Source organism: Nyctereutes procyonoides, unplaced genomic scaffold (assembly GCF_905146905.1).
Source record: "Nyctereutes procyonoides isolate TBG_1078 unplaced genomic scaffold, NYPRO_anot_genome, whole genome shotgun sequence".
Classification (NCBI taxonomy): domain Eukaryota; kingdom Metazoa; phylum Chordata; class Mammalia; order Carnivora; family Canidae; genus Nyctereutes; species Nyctereutes procyonoides.
The window spans coordinates 23,088,635-23,105,195 of NW_026575036.1; the positions used below are offsets into that span (position 1 = coordinate 23,088,635).

At 41.2% G+C, this 16,561-nt stretch overlaps 1 long non-coding RNA gene across 2 annotated transcripts in view; it reads right to left on the reverse strand.

The window, feature by feature from the left end:
- Positions 1-7,224: 7,224 nt before the first annotated feature.
- The window catches only part of LOC129505535 (uncharacterized), a 37,366-nt gene continuing 28,029 nt past the window's right edge, over positions 7,225-16,561 (reverse strand). For both annotated transcript variants that reach the window (XR_008663546.1, XR_008663547.1), the window contains 3 exons: positions 9,240-9,668; positions 8,702-8,850; positions 7,225-8,180 (listed from right to left, as the gene is read on the reverse strand). This is a non-coding gene — a long non-coding RNA (uncharacterized LOC129505535). The remainder of the gene's footprint in view (positions 8,181-8,701; positions 8,851-9,239; positions 9,669-16,561) is intronic.

Consider the following 16,561-nt stretch of genomic DNA (forward strand, 5'->3'; position numbering starts at 1 on the left):
TGGGCGCATTTCTTAGGAAACTATACTGGAAAAATTAATTGTTCCCTGTCCTGACCTCCACTAAGATTTGTTTCTTGTTGATTCCCCATCCTATATTGTATTTCTACTTTTTCTGCTTCAATATGAGCTTTTCAAGGGCAAAGATTGTTTTGAAAAATAATGTGTTAACCAAATTGATTGTTCTCTCCTCAAAGAAATGAATTGAAGAAATGAGTTAAAATTCAACAGCTAAAACATTGCATTAAGATAAGTTCCTTGTATTTCTATTTCCTGAGGACAAAAGCAATGACTGTTTTTGACCATGACCCAAAGTAGCAAATACATTTTACCTTGTAACACAGTACACATGTACACAGATACATAAAATCAAAACAGAGATTTCACAAAACGTATTTATTTTTAAAAGATGGACAAGTTCTGACATCTAGTTCATTTTTTTCTTTTTGGTAATAATGACTGTGACTCATTAAAGCAATTTCATGACTCCTGATGAATCATGACCCATAGTTTGAAAGTATGGCTCTAATGAGAACCTATGGGTTGGTGCATGTTTATCAGAGAAAGTGAGAAAGTTAAGTGAAATCCTCAAAGCAGGTGAAGTCTCAGAAATGGCCAGAATATCTATAGCTTACTTAATTTATAGGTCATGGAATTATGAATTCCTAGAAATATTAGTCCAGAAGCAAAACCTGGAAGCCTCTCCCACTCTCACTATAGTTTTTATCTACATATCACAAGATCTGTGTAAACAAAATCTTGAAGGATTTCTTCTTTCCTTCAACAATCTGTTGGGCACTGTGCTTTAGGTGTTGGAGCTGCAGGGGTGAATAAAACACACAAAGTCCCTGTCCTCATGGAGTTTACATTCTAGTGAATGAACACAGACATGTTTAACACAACTTCAGGTAGTGATAGATGTTATGAAAGAAAAACAAATTATGGCAAGAGTCTAGAAGGTGGCGGAAAAGGGGAAAGGGCTATCTTAGGGTAGCCCAGAAAGGCTTCTCTGTGAAGGTGATGTTTGAACAGAATCTGATTGAGCCAGTTGAACATCTAGGGATGTATGAGGCGGAACAGCAAGTGTTGTAAAATATATTTGTGCTAAAGTAAGCGGCTGCTGGGCATGGTCAGTAGATATAGCAATCACATCTATGGTGTAGATGGACCCAACCACAGCCCGTTCTGAGGGAAACCACCTTGAACATAATCACTGGCCCTCTGGCAGATGTAGTAACATGTTCTCCTCTCTTCTTACAGCATGTGAGCCACTAGGTTTGGGCACTTGACCTGTGGTTCCTAGACTTGCAATTGGTTTCACTAATTTGATAGAAAATAGGGATCATTTCCTGTTATGGATTGAATTGTGTCCCCCTCCAAATTTCACAGGTTGGGGTCCTAATCCCTAATACCTCAGAATGTGAAATCTTTAGGGCCACTAAAGATGTAATTAGTGAATATGAGGCCCCTACTGGTATAGAACAGGCCCCTAATCCAATATGACTGGTGCGTCCTCACAAAAGGGAGGGATTTGGACATAGATATGCGCACAAGGAGGACACCATGTGAATATGATGATGGTCATCTCCAAACCAAGGAGAGAGGCCTGGAACAGCCTCTTCCCTAACCCTACCAATACCCTGCTATTGGCCTTCCAGCCTCCCAAACTGTGAGACAAATAACTGTCTGTTGTCTGAGCCTCCCAGCTTATGGCACTTTGTTGTCACAACCCTCGCTAACCAACTACACCTCTCCGGGGAGGAGTTGAGTAGATTCCATGTGTAGTAGGGTGGTTAATATATGGATGAATTGTGGCACATGGGGCAGACTACTATTTGCATAGGAGGGATAGCCCCACTTTTTAGCTGAGCCAACTACATTTCTCACCCTCCAGGGCAGTTGAGTGTGGCCAGATCTTCAAGCTCTGGCCAATGAGCTGTAATCAGATGTATCTTGTGGGGGCTTCCAGCAGCCTTCCTTAAAAATAGCTGGCAGCTGTCTTTTTCCTTTTTCTGTATCCCTTCTTCCTTCCTGGGGGCTGAAATGCAGATGTGATGGTGGTATTTAAACTATGAGTGACATTGGTAGTGAAAGCTGTAGAGGATAAAAGGAAACCTGGATAATTAAAAGCTTTGTGGAACAGAGTCATCATCACACCAACACTGAGTTCCCGAAACATCTGGACTTGGACATGAGAAAGAAATGGTCTTTTATCTGGTCTAAACCATTGTTTGGGGAGGGAGGTTAACTATTACTTGCAGTGGGATCTAATCTTAATGGATACAAGCATGCAGCGTGAAAATGGGAGGAAAACACATCCCCACGGAGGATGTTAGCCTTGGAGGAAGGAAAATCAGATTGAGAGGGAAAAATCAAGGGATACGAGGAAAACCAGGAGGAAATTATACCTGGAAAGCTAGAAAATATCTAAAAGGGAGAAATAAAGGTCTGACTTTAGATCTTACTGAACTGATACAAGGACCAAGAAATGTCTCATGTTTCTCCAATTTGATGTGCATAGGAATCATTTGGAGTCTCATTAACACACACAATAGGATTCAAGAAGTCTGGGTGTGGACGTTCAGGTGATGTCGATGTCAATGCTACTGGTACACCTGGAGGGGCAAAGGTTGAGACCAGAGTGGTTCTCAAAGTACGGTTCTTGTACCATCAGCATCACCAGGAACCTGACAGAGATGCACATTCTTGGCCACACCCCAGACCTACTGAATCAGAGGGAGGGGAGGGGAGGGGAAGGGGCCAGGGGGGATGGGGATAGAGAGGGCAGAGGTGGGGCGGTGGGCGGCAATGTGTTCCAACCAGCATGTCAGGTGATTCCGATGCCCACTGAAGGCTGCCAACCACTGGTGAGAGCAATAATAACAATAATAATAACAACTCCCACAGACATTGAACGCCACCTGTGGGCCAGCCCTATTAACACCTTTTTTACATCGTCTTCTTAGGCCCTCACAACAATCTATGTTACCAATGAGGAGAATAAGACGGACGAGGATGGGTGCTTTGCCAAGGGCACACCACTAGCAGGTGGTCGATCTGAGAAACCACGTTCAGTGCTCAGGACGCTTGGCCAACTCTGCTTCCAGGGTCAGCAGGGCCATCGCTATAAACAGTTCCAGCGAGTGTGAAGTCAGAAGCCAGACTGCAGCAGCTTTGGAAGTGAGGAAGTGGAAAAGTGGATGCAGAATGCTTCTTCAAAAGCCTAGGCTTTGGAGGAGGAAAGAGGAATAAAGAACTGGAAGGTAATGGAGGGCCAGTGTGTGTTTCTTGCTTGCTTGTCTAAGAGGGGGATCGCTCTGAACTAAAAGAGGAAGGGAGGATCTCAAGATACAGGGATGAGATTTCAAAAAATCAAGCCTGAGCACATCAGGGCAGGATGAACGAGGAAGGAGAGACAATGGATTATGTTAGGAGAGCTCGGAGGGGATGGGACATTTTTCCAGGAAAGGGGGGAGGCTGAGGCAGAGGAGAATAATGAACTTTGAATACCTGGTGGGCTATTACATGGAAGGGGAACAAATCTTATTTTTATGGCTCAAGAGGGTGGACCAAGGGATGAAAGTTACAGGGGATAGATTTCATCTTAAAATGAGAAAGAACGGTCTAATGATTTAAGTTATTTGGAAACAGAATGACTTGCCCTTTGAGGTGGTGATTTTCCTACAGCTGAAAGCACTTAGGGAGAAGCTATTTGACAGCCAGGAGGCAAGGTGTATAAAGGATTATTCCTCTGAGTTCACTGGGGGTTTTAACTATGTTGAAATTTTATGCTGTGTCCCTGCACTGCCTGTTCCATTAATAAACCACTAAAGTATAGTCCTGCTTACGGTGTAAGAAGGATTTTCTTAGTGTAGTTTACATCTTGGAGCCTTCTTGCTCTACTTTACAAGTAATGGAGATTACCTACATCTCTGACATTATCAAAACAATTCATGTGTTTGAAATAATTTAAGTCACCACTTAGACTTAATATTAGTGATTCTGAAGCCTTGCTTTTTTTTCTTTCCCCCAATGGATCCTGTTTCTAAGCTCCCATTCATTTATTTTCTTTTCCTAAGTGATTTGGACTATATAAACAAGTGACTGGATTTTCTTGTCATGCTAAACTGAAGTCCTTTCACAGATACTGTTCGGAGCCATCTGTAGACATCACCATGACTTAATAGATGGAATATCTCTTCTCCCAGAAGATGCCATTATTTCCAAGGAGGGAAAATAATCTTTTGATAAATTTATGAAAAGAAAACCACAAGAGCCAGCAACATCTCAGCAAACCCCAAACTGACCCTACAAGGGCTTGATCTGTTCTTTTTTTCTCATAGCCTGAAGACCTCGCCATAACCTGAACTTTCTGATCTCTCCACTGTGGAAACCGGGCCATTGGAGGGGAAGCCCAAACTAAAGCCCTTTTGCCTTCCAAGAAAATGAATGCCACTCACCAGAGTAGGTGGTGGCTTTTTAGCCCAGTGGTACAAGAGCAGAACACTGGACGGCAACACCATCTGTTCCACCTGCTGTGCAGAACAGTTGGTCCAGTGCCCATAGTGTGGATTGCAACTAAGACTGGGCACTTACAGAACTGCTGCTTCCTCTTGGGTTCAAATTCACTGCAACAGCAAGCACTTTGTGAAACCTAAACTTAGATTTTGCAAAACGCCCAGAACTTTCCATCTCTTAGAGTAAACTGGAGAATTAGGGCACCGACCCTTTGTTCTTGGCTTGTGAATTTGAAAAGATGGTTTCTAAGATTAAGTTTTTACCTTGAATCACAATATATGGGGGTGCTTTTGAGCAGAATGTCTTTCTCTTCACATACCTTTGTAATATTTTGTAGGATATGGTGATTGATCTATAAGTGTATATACACACATGTGTATATATGTTGGATATGTATGTGTGCACATATATGAATACATAATATATATGAAATTTTGGATATTTACTTCTGAAGCTTCAGATTGAAAGTAACACTTCCACTTGACATATTGTCACATGATATGTGCACGCACATATATTATTAGGAACATGTCAGAAAATGTAAGGAACTTAAACCAAACACAACCCAGTCTTTAGAAATACTTTAAAGAGAAACAATACCTCATATGGCAGTATTATACTGCTAATATTTGAGTCCTTCTCATGTATTTGAAGTTCAATAAAATTTACAAACAATGTAGGCAGCATTCTAAGATTCTAAGGTGACCCTTGAAAATAATTTGTTGGTGGCACATACTACCATGTGTCAGTGTGTTTCAAAAACTGCTCTACTTTTTTCTCGCCTCTTAAAGTACCAAATAATCCTCAAATGGCCCTTGAAAATGTATTTGTAATACAATCATGACATTTTAATTAAATTAGAATTTTTGATAAGGTCATCATTCTTCAAAAAATTTGGAAGAGCTAGTTTGAGAACTGGTCTAAAAAGGATTTTTTTCTGATTTAATTCCTGAGTTTTTTTTTTTTTTTTTTTTTGTGAATCTGTTAGTTTATCTGTTCTATCTCTTCTGAGAGAAGGAAAGAGCATTTTCAACCTCGTGCCTTTGGAAGCAGGGCTGTTAACAGTAGACCACTAGGAGGCAGCATGGAACCGGGAATCAGGAGCCTTGGGTTTGGTTCTGCTCAGCGCCAGCTGTCTCCACAATTGTCCTGTAAACTCTCTTGAGTGTCAGTTTGCAAAGCACAGCCACATGCCACAATTTAGATGTAGCCTGTGTTGTTTTTACAATTTGGTGGAGACTGTGACCCACTTGGAAGACCTGATATACGGGGTGGGGTGGACATGGGTTGGGAACACAAGGGTAGGCCACCAAAGGTCTATTTGTGTGAAAGAAGCTGGAGCCTCCCGGGGACTCTCCATTCCAAGGTGCAGTGGTTTGGTCCAAGTACAGGGAGAGTGTTGGGAATGGAAGGGACTTTGAGTACAGCCAAGGGTATGTTGCTTACCGAGTTCCCTAGCTTCCTCCTACACCTAATGTGGGATGGGATGTGGTCAGTTCTTAGGACAGGGCCTATGCCGATAAGTATCATTCCATTAATTTGTAGGAAGATATTCCTGACTCAGGGATCAGAACATTCCTATCTCTGTGATCAGAGCATTCTCCCTTTGGGCAGACTGACATGAAAAACCAAACAATGATCAGAAAGGTGCTGGGTGACGACTGTTGAATAGGTTCCAGACATGAGGCATCTGTCTCCCACAGACATGGTCTTGGTGAGACCAGACACTGGAAATCTGGTAGCTAAAGCTGCCTTCCCTTCTTAGTGCAGCATACACGCAGTCCATTGGTTTTATCCACAGGCCTGGGAAAACTGGTTATGCATCTTAAAAATAACTTGAATAAATTCCTCATTTCTCCTCTTAGTGTTGTGCTTCTGTGGACTCATCAAGCGATAACATGGCCCAATGATAAAGAGTTCCGTCAGTGGAGCCGGCCAGCCTGGGTTCACACTGCAACGCTGTGGCCTGCCATGCCAGCTAGGCAAAGCATCCCATCTCTCTGCGACTCCCACCTTCTTCATCTCTAAAATGGGGTAAGTCATAGTATCTGTTTTCCAAGACGATCATGAAGATTAAATGAGTTAGCACACAAAGCACTTGACAGAGTGCCTGACATGTAGCGAGCACTTACATTTTAGCTCTTTTGAAAATGCACTTGCCTATTTCCTTTGCAAATATTTTTTTGTGACCTTAATGGGTCTACTATAGGCAATGACTTTCTGTGCTCCCTAACAGGGTGGTATTATAACATGGCCAAGAATTTAATATATGCAAATACACACCCTGATTAGTTAGTTCACATGGCCTGTTTTTCAGCAGAACTATTTTATATATACATGCTGATTAGTTAATTGACATAGTTAACTTTTTAGCAGTAGTATCATCACTATTATCATCGTAATGAATCACAATGCTAAAATTAAACCTTTTTTTTTCTATTAATGAGCATGTATTGCTTAGGCACAAGAAAATAAATATTTATTCCTGGTTGAAGTCTTTTTTCAACTATAGAGTGGTGGCCTTCAAAAGGAGACAATCTATTGATCACTTCCTGAGTTGAGCCATAGGAAAAAAAAAAAAAAGGAAGAGAGAATCGGAACGTTGGGGACATGTTTTGCATGCGTTAGCAAAGTCCGATGTGAGCTTTCTACGTTAGTGTGTCAGGATATGTTGTGCTATCTTCGTCTCATTCCTGCTAGAAGGTCAGAGTAAATGAAGAAAACAAACAGTCCCAAAGTACTGGGTAAAAGTTGCAAAATAAAAATAGAGGACAATTTTAAAACACATTAATGAAAGTTATTTAGCAATTCTAAGTAGATGCAATTGGATTTGCTTCTTTTGCAGTCGGTTTTGAATCATTTAATTCATGTAAAATATATTATCCCAGGCAATTTTTTAATCTCATCTTTTGAGGGTTTAAGACTTAATAAGCAGCAAGCTAAAACTGTAGTTAAATGTGTAAATCATTTGCACAAATAATCGATAATAGGATTTATTAGGGAATATAATAGCCAGTCTAACACTTAATCTTGAGTAAATGAATAATTTGTGAAGTACTTCATGACTTTTCAGGAAATTTATAATCACACGGTTAGATTTACATCAGAGCTTTGGGTAATTTCAGAATATAAAATAATAAAAATATTATAGGATGAATTCTTGAAATTTGAGATAAAAAGAGCATGATTGATGTTATGAAATCAATGTTTTAATTATACTTTCTTTAGCTGTTAGATTATATCCACTGCCTTTTAATGCCAACTTTTGTGGTTTAAAAAATCCCCTTCATCTCCGTTTCCAGCCCCCTTTCCCTGCTGTTTTACCTTTGCAGAGTTGCCCATGTATACCATGAGGAATACCAGGGGCAGGTCAACAGACACTGCCATTAAAAGCAAAGGCAAAAGTCAACATTTATTTCTTCATACTTTTCAATGAGGGTGGTATTTATGATTTGGTGTAAGAACCGCACTCTCCTGCTGAAAGTAGTAAGAATGGGCTAGAGTTCTCAGAGAGGCCCCCTGAGCACCCAGAGGCAATGCCTAGGGTGAGAGTGTCTTCCATGGGTCTCCAGGGACGGTGGCTTGGCTCTCAGCTGAGTCAAAACTCAATTCGGTCCATATATCTGGATAATCAATCTCTTGGAGACTCACATTAACCGAATCATCTGAAAATGATGCATAAATCAGAATCCCAATTAGTTAAGTTGCAGTGAAAAATACGTACTCTTTCCTGTTACCACAATTTCTGAGCTGGCCAGGGGTGGTGTGCCATTCTGCTCTTCATTGTGACCAACGGACCAAACATGGTATTTTGCACATAGCAGCCACCCAGAAGGTATTAACTAAATTTAAAGGAGAGACAGAGAGAAAGAGAGGGACACACACACACAAACACACACACAGAAAGGGAGTAAGACTGAGGAGGAAAGGATATAGTTCCAAGTAGAATGTCAACCAAATCATCAAAGCTTACTGTTCCATCCCACTCCCCAGGCAACATAGTTGTGATCGACTAGTTAATGCTACTTCATAGTACTTATTTACATTCCTTTTTTTTCTCTTGAGAAAAAAGAAATGAATTCTTTCAGTCTTTTTCATTCTCTTTATAATTCAGCCTTTCTGCAGAGAGATTACCTTATAACTGGTAAAAATGTCAACTTTTCCAAATAAACCATTCCAGCCCTACCTCTTGGACTCAACAATGGTCAACTTGCTCGAACTTCCCAAACCTCCCTGGACACATTTTAGTAGACAGTCTCTTTGTTCTTTGAGATAGTCTCCTTCCAGATTCAGGATCCCCTTCTTCACCTGTATGTTCCATCTACAAAGAGTGTCCTGAAAGAAGAATGAGTGCTTCTTTGAGTCGAAAATATATTTCAACACATCTCCCCACCCCGATAACGAAAGGTAATGGCAATCCCATGTCAGTACCCAGTCCCCCCAGCCAGCAAAACGAAAAAAAAAGAAAATCTTGTTCCAATTTGTAAATTCCTGTATTTGAAACTTATTGCCGCTTGTGACCTCACAATTATGCATGGGCATTGACAGTACAAATTTCATCTTCTCTGACATTTTGGAACCCAGGATTGTGCAACAGTTTTCTATGTTAAAAAATCAAGTAATAATTCCCTCATTCTAACTCTTGGCCCAAATCAGACCTCTGCATGTGTCAAACAAAGAACCACTGAACTGTCAACTGAAGGAGTCCATGGCTGATGAATTACCTGCAAAGCTCTGAATCCTGCTTCGAAAGTATACACGAAGCACAGGACCTGATAGTGGCTGGTGGGTGACACCAAGGAGTCCTCTGAGCCTATTCCTGTCCTGAGTCACAGCCTCAAACACATCATGGAGCTGGCAGGGACCAGGCACAGAATTCAGACTTCCTCTCTTAGCCTTCTTTCCCAACAAATGTCTAGGGAAATTTTCCCTGTTAAGGCTATTATTATTATCTTCATTATTCACACTAAAAATAATAAAGATAATATTGAGACTTAAAGTCATTGTGATGATGCTAATAATGACTAATATTAATCAAAAGTGTCTTCTGGCCCAATCTCTTCCTAGTATTTCATAGATATTGTCTCATTTCATCTTCAGAACAACTCTATGAAGTATTATCTTTTTCATTATACAGATGAGGAACTTGAGGCCTAGAAGATTAAAAGAAAAAAAAAACTTGCTTAAGATTAAGCAATCACACAGCAATTAAGTGACATTACCATTACTGGACTTCTGGATTGTTCAACCCCTCATTTCTTTCTTTTTTTTTTAAAGACTTTATTTTGTTTATTCATGAGAGACACACACAGAGAGAGAGAGAGAGAGAGAGAGAGAGAGAGAGAAACAGAGACAGAGGCAGAGGGAGAAGCAGGCTCCATGCAGGGAGCCTGACATGGGACGGATCCTGGGTCTCCAGGATTACACCCTGGGCCAAGGCACGCTAAACTGCTGAGCCACCCAGGGTTGCCCTCGACCCCTCGTTTCTTAACTAGTACTTTTGACCTCTCCTATAGGAAATCCCAGTAGGGAAATAAATCATTTGCATGACACAGGCCAGCAAGAGAATCTCAGATTTCTAAAAATCTCATTAGACCGTTTTTTTTACATTTACCTTTTGGTCAATTCTGACTTATTCGGGGGCCAATATGGCTAGCTAACCTCCTAGGTTCACCTACCTTTATGCTCTACTAAACTTTTTTTATCACTTTCGGATTTACATCCCACCCTATCAGAAGGGAAGGAGGGAAACAAAGAGATAGAAGATAGAATTAATTGTGTTACCATAACAGCTTTGGGTACAGCTGAGAGACTTTGAAACTAATGTATAAAATTAAGCTTCAGGATTATCTACTTCTTTATACTTCATTCATCTGGATATAATGAGATGAGTCAGTCAGTAGCCAAATCCTACTTACAATTGTGATGTAAGTATTAGAAGAAAAGCTTCATATATTACACTTCTGCCATTGTTGCCCTAAGAACATTTGCTTTATGTTTTCTTTTTTATAGTTGGAAATTCTGTAACTTATGAATAGCATTTACATGCTCTGACACCATAGCCTTTCAATTTCTTAGTATTGACCCAGCCCTTAACATGTTTATAAAGGCAAGCTAATGCATCAATTGCTTTGATATTTATTTCAGCCTATTATCTTGCTTTTTTATGATTTTTCAGATATTAGGAACATTAATAACAGACAGGTATGCAGGCAAATGAGAGTCTATCCTCTGTTCAGTGGCACCTAGAGAACGCAACCACAATTTCCCTCGATATTTCTTTCCAGAGTTTTTATATCTAAAACCTATTCCTGTGAATGAGTTGCTTTTCCTCCTGCTCCATCCCCATGGAGATGGAGAACAGTTTGTCATAGGAACAGGGAAGGGTTAACTTACATGCCATGAAATGTTCTGAGTTTTATATATATGGAGAAGACCCAGAAATTAAATTTTAATAGGCCTCCAGATTTGGGCAGCAATCAAAGATTTTCTCTATAGCAACAATTACACACACCACTGATCTGAGATCAAATATTTATGTCTTCCCCTACATGCTAGAGGACTAGCATTTTGCTAGTTACTGTTATTACCAGGGCAATTCAATAGAGGGCAAAAGAGACTAAAGATGTCATTTCACAGTGGAAACTGTAAGAGAAAGCAATAACAAGCCTGGAAAAGATTAAGCACAATTGGAAATGAGTCTAAACTGAAATAAAATACTGTATTTGAGTAGATTTTTTTAGGGCTATAATTTTAACTTCTACTAAAGGACTGTCGTTTCGCCTATCACTGAAACACACACAAAAGAAGACAAAGAAGCCTGATGCTAGCAGGAAGCAAAAGCTCTCCCCTATTTCCTAAAAGTACTTTCTTTTGTACAACTGTATTGTTTGAAGAAGAAGACTCTTCCATTATGCCTTGGGGGAAATGTAGCCATTTTGAAAAAATGAAATATAAATTATACTTTCCTTTGGAAAAACTTTGTGTCCTTTGGCATTACTAACACAGAAAGCAGTAACAGAGTAAATTCTGCTCATACAGGACCCCATCAGGCAATACCAATGTCTCACTCACTTTAACAGATGAGAGCTTTCTTTACATTGCCATCATTATCACCACCACCACGATGACCACGTTACCAACTGCTATACTGTAATATCTTTAGAGATGCAATGTTGCAGTAAATTCCTCCAAGCCAGGTATTTTTCAGGTACTATTACAGAGCTGCCCTTGAAGAATTTATGATTTAAGAACTTATATTAAAGTATCATATTGCCATTCTTTCATGGCTTTATTTCTTTTCTGTTCACATTTCTGGTGATTTTATTTGGTTCCAGGAGGGCTGTGAAATTCAGTTATTTCTTCCCATTTGGCTTCAAGTATAGAACTCAATGGGCCTCCCTAGGACCTCTTCAATCTCCACTGGGGCCTCTAAACTGGGAATTGTTCTGATGAGGATATGGTCCCTGGGCAAAATACTTGTATAATCTGGATGGGAAGACCAGAGGCAAGAGAAGTTATCTAGGAATAGAAGGCAGTTCTAAGTAATAGAATAACATGCGTGGGCAGAGTTCAGAAGGAGAGAATATTAGGTCTGCTGGAGTCTTTAAGGGCTCCCATGTGGCCAAGACTGAAGGAAAGTTGATCTCCAAATGATGTGAATATCCAATGTGAAGGCTAGGAGGATGGAAGGGGTAAGGATGCTCATGGAGCAGTAAACACCTCTGTCATCTCTGATGTGGTGTCTATGAAGGCAAGAAATAGGAGATAAGATTGAAGAAGGAGCTTGTGAGAGTCCTTGAGTGAATGCTGGGCTTAGAGATTTGAACTTTATTTTCCATTCATGTTGGAATTGAAGATTTCTAGAATAGGGAAGCGACAGGAGGAAGATGATATCTTAAGAAGATTAATGTGGGAGCAAAGTGCGGAACAGATGTGAGAGGAATGGAAATTCCCTCCCTGGAATGGGAAAACTCACTAAGAATTCCAAATGCCAGGCATCACTCATTCATTAGCGAACATTTGTTGTTTATTATGTGCTAGGCACCATTCCAGGTCCCAGGAATACAGTAATGAACAAAGGTGGGTCCAGGGTTTTGTGGGGAATGAAATTCAAATAATTTCAGGAGCCTTCTTTAAGAAAAAGAATACCAAGTTAAAAATACAAAATGAGGATCCTTGAGCATAAGCCTCATGAGCTTCATGGTAAATCTCCATCTGGCTGATGAGATAGACCAGGTATGCTCTCCCTTGAGACTTATGTTCTAGAGGAAGCAGGGAGGAAAGAGAGACAATAATCAAGTAAACAAATGAGATTTTTTTCAGAGAGTGATATTTGTCTTGAAGCAAATAAAATGTCTTGATAAAGAGTAGGGGGTCGAGAAGGGAGAATAAGGATACAGCAGCTTCCGATGGGCTGTCTGGGAAGGTGGACAGCATTCCAGGCAGAGGGTCTGTCTGGGGGACACACTAAGGTAGCGTGACTGAGGAACAGATGCAAACCAGGATGGCGGAACATAGTGAGTGGGATAGAACGTGATGTCTAAGAGGTAGGCAGGAGCCCGGTCATGCCTCTGAGGAGTGTTTCAGTTGTGTTTCAGTTCAAAACTTAGTGTTTTAAAACAATAACCACTTGGTTATTTCACAATTCTATGAGTTGACTGGCCTCAGCTGGGCGGTTCTTCTACTTTACATGATGTCAGCTGGGGCTATAGAGCTAGACAGGGCTGGGACAGTCAAGATAACTCACTCAGTTGTCCATTGCCTTGACAGAGATGACTACACTGCTGGACTCAGCCAGACACTGGCATGGCTGGGCCTCTCCCTCTCCATGTATCTCCTGCGAGATAAGTAGCTCACCTCTATGGCAGCTCATGGGTTCTAGAAGTACTAAAGCAGAAGCTTCCAAGACTTCTTGAAGCTTCAGCCCAGATGTGGTACATTGTCACTTGTGCTGCATTCTGTTGGTTGAAGGAGTGACAGGGCATTCACATTCAAAGAGGATGTGAATACTGAGAGAGATGTTTCACTGGAGGCCAGCTATCACATAAACCATTTACTTTTTAAAGACCACTCTGTGGGGGGGGAGAGGCCACCTGGGTGGCTCAGTCTGTTGGGTATCTGCCTTCAGCTCAGGTCATGATCCTGGAGAACTAGAATCAAGCCCCAGGTTGCGCTCCCTGCTCAAGAGGAAGTCTGCTTCTCCTTCTGCCTCTTCCCCCTGCAACTCCTGTTTTCTTGCTCCCTCTCTCTCAAATAAATAAATAAATAACCACTCTGAGGGCACCTGAGTGGCTCAGTCATTTGAGCATCTGACTGTTGGTTTCTCCTCTGGTCATGATCTCAGCTTCCTGGGATAGAGCACCTCATGGGGCTCTGTGTTTGGCAGGGAGTCTGCTTCTTTTTCCCCCTCTCTGCCCTCCCCTGTTCACATGCCTGCTCTCTCTGTCTCCCAAATAAATAAATAAATCTTTAAAAAAAATTAAAATTAAAAAAAATCTTTAATCTTTAAATAAAAGACCATTCTGGCTGTGGAGAATGCACTGTAGTAAGACAAGAATGGAAGCAGAGAGGCCAGGTAGGAGGCAATGTCCTGGGAAGAGATTGTAGTTGCCTGAACCATGGAGTCACTGCGGATATGGACAGAAGTACACGGATTTGGGGATAGGGTGGAAGAGGGTATGTTCACCCAGTAGTTAGAAGCATGTCTATCTGCCATATGCTGAAATAAAAAGAAGAGTAAGGTGTTTGGATGTTAGTCATCAGGGAGCAATTGAGGATTTCTTGAGTGAGGAATTAGTAGAAGGAAAGCCGTGTTTATAGATGATTCATGGAGGGGTGCCTGGGTGGCTCAGTTGGTTATGTGCCTGCCTTTGGCTCAGGTCATGATCCTTGGGTCCTGGGGTCAAGCCCCACATTGGAGGGCTCCCTGCTTTGGGGGGAGTCTGCTTCTCTGTCTCCCTGTGTCCCTCCCCCACTTATGCTTTCTCTCTCTCTCTCAAATAAATAAATAAAATCTTTTTAAAAATTATTTATGGGGCAGTAGAGTGCAGGAGAGGGAAGAAACCTGAGATAGGAGACGAATTAGTGAGTTCGTTCTTCCCGTGGTCCAAGGCTTAGATGGTAAACCCTTAACTGTAGTGATAGCAGGTAGGGTTGAAAGGATGAGTAGCAATAGAGGAGAGAAACATTGTGAGGGGAGAGCTGATAGTCCTCAGTGACTGCTTTGATATGGGGACTAGAAAAAGAATCAGTGACGGGTGCATTAATCAAGATGAATTTATCCAGTTTCCAAGCCAGGGCAAGATAGGTGGCTGGTACCACTGACAGAAGAGGAAGGTTCAGAGAAGGAGCTGGCTTTGGGGGAATAATAAGTCAAGCGTTCACTGTCACACCTGTTGCTTTCAGTAGGGCCATCCAGAGAGAAATGCTCTGCCGGAAACACTCGGGAAAGGTAAGGCTGGCCCTGGGGAGGAGTAGAGCCATCTGAATACACGTAGAGGTGCCAGGTGACACAGTGGGAGAGAAAAGCCCTCCTGGGACCGGGCTGCTGGAGCAAAAGAACAGAGGGGTCAAGGACAAAATTGTTTCAAAATACAGATCTGAAAAACTGAGAGTTTCAAACAGAAAAGGAGCGGTCGGTAGTACAAAGGCTACAGAGAGCTGTAGGATGGTATAAACATGGGCTTTGGTAATTGTGAGATCATTAGCAAGTTTTCAAAAAGCATTTTGAAGCGACTGGATCAAAGATTAGAGAGATAGGATTTCAGGGACTAAGAGGAGGCAAAAAAAGGGAGAGGGGTTTGTGGCAACTGGTCCAGACAACTACTTTCTAGTTACTGATTCTGCTTTGGTTGCAGGAAGGAGAGAGAAAGAGTGCAGGTCTTATAGCGAGAGGCTTTAAAGAGACCTGGGGTGTTGAGTTACCCGCTAGCCCCTTGTATCACTAGAAGTAAGAATTGCATTTACCTATAAAACTGAAAACATAAAAACAAAACTTACCATGTTAGAGAAACAGTAGTTTATTTATTTTGTTAAGATTTTATTTCTTCATGAGAGACAGAGAGAGGCAGAGACACAGGCAAGAGAAGTAGGCCTCGCACGGGGAGCCCGATGTGGGATTTGATCTCGGGACCCCAGGATCATACCCAGAGCCAAAGGCAGACCCTCAGCCACTGAGCCACCCAAGTGCCCCTAGAGAAACGGTAGTTTATTTTATTTTATTTTTTTGAGAAACAATAGTTTAAAGTGAACATGGCATTTTTCTGCTCTGAACTAAAAAGTGTTCCCCCTTTATAAAAAGAAATGAATCACTCTTTCTTCAGCAAGAATATGAAAACTTGGTTTCTTCCTTTCTCATCCTAAAATACAGTTTTTAAGGGCCTCTGTTTATAGGGGTGATGAGGGAAAAGAACTCTCAGAGAGAGGGGGATAAAAGGCATTTCACTTGGTCTTCCTGCTCGACCCTTCCTACATCAGCCAACTCTAATGAAACCTGTAGCTGGCTGTACTTTACTACCTTAAAAATATCTCCTCTTACAGATTTGGCAAGGAGATGACAGGTCTTCTTTTTTAAAGAATTTTTTCCCTCTCTTTTCTAACTCATTTAACAACTAGTTCACATGAATCACAAGACCAGGCTACTAGAAGCTTGAAATATTTCCAAGAAAATGGGGGGAGGGGGAATACTAACATCTATAGGAAGAAAAACTTAAAACACACACACACACATACACCATGTTTCTGAGAAGCTGACATAATTTCAATTGCTTAATCCTAAACTATAACAACAAAATGTCATCATCATCATCATTATTATTATTTTGCACTGGAGACAAATGGAAGAGGAGCCAGAGTTCTCTAGCTCTTGTATTAAGAGGAAGTAATTGGATTCAAGCAAAGCTGAGTTTGAGTTTCTACTTCATCACTTACCGACTGTGCCAGAGGCTACTAACTGCTCTAAGTGTTCATTGGCAACTTCTATTTAGGAAGAGAATACCCTAAGTTTTAGCAGGACACATGGCTGCCCAGCCACAGGCTACAGTTC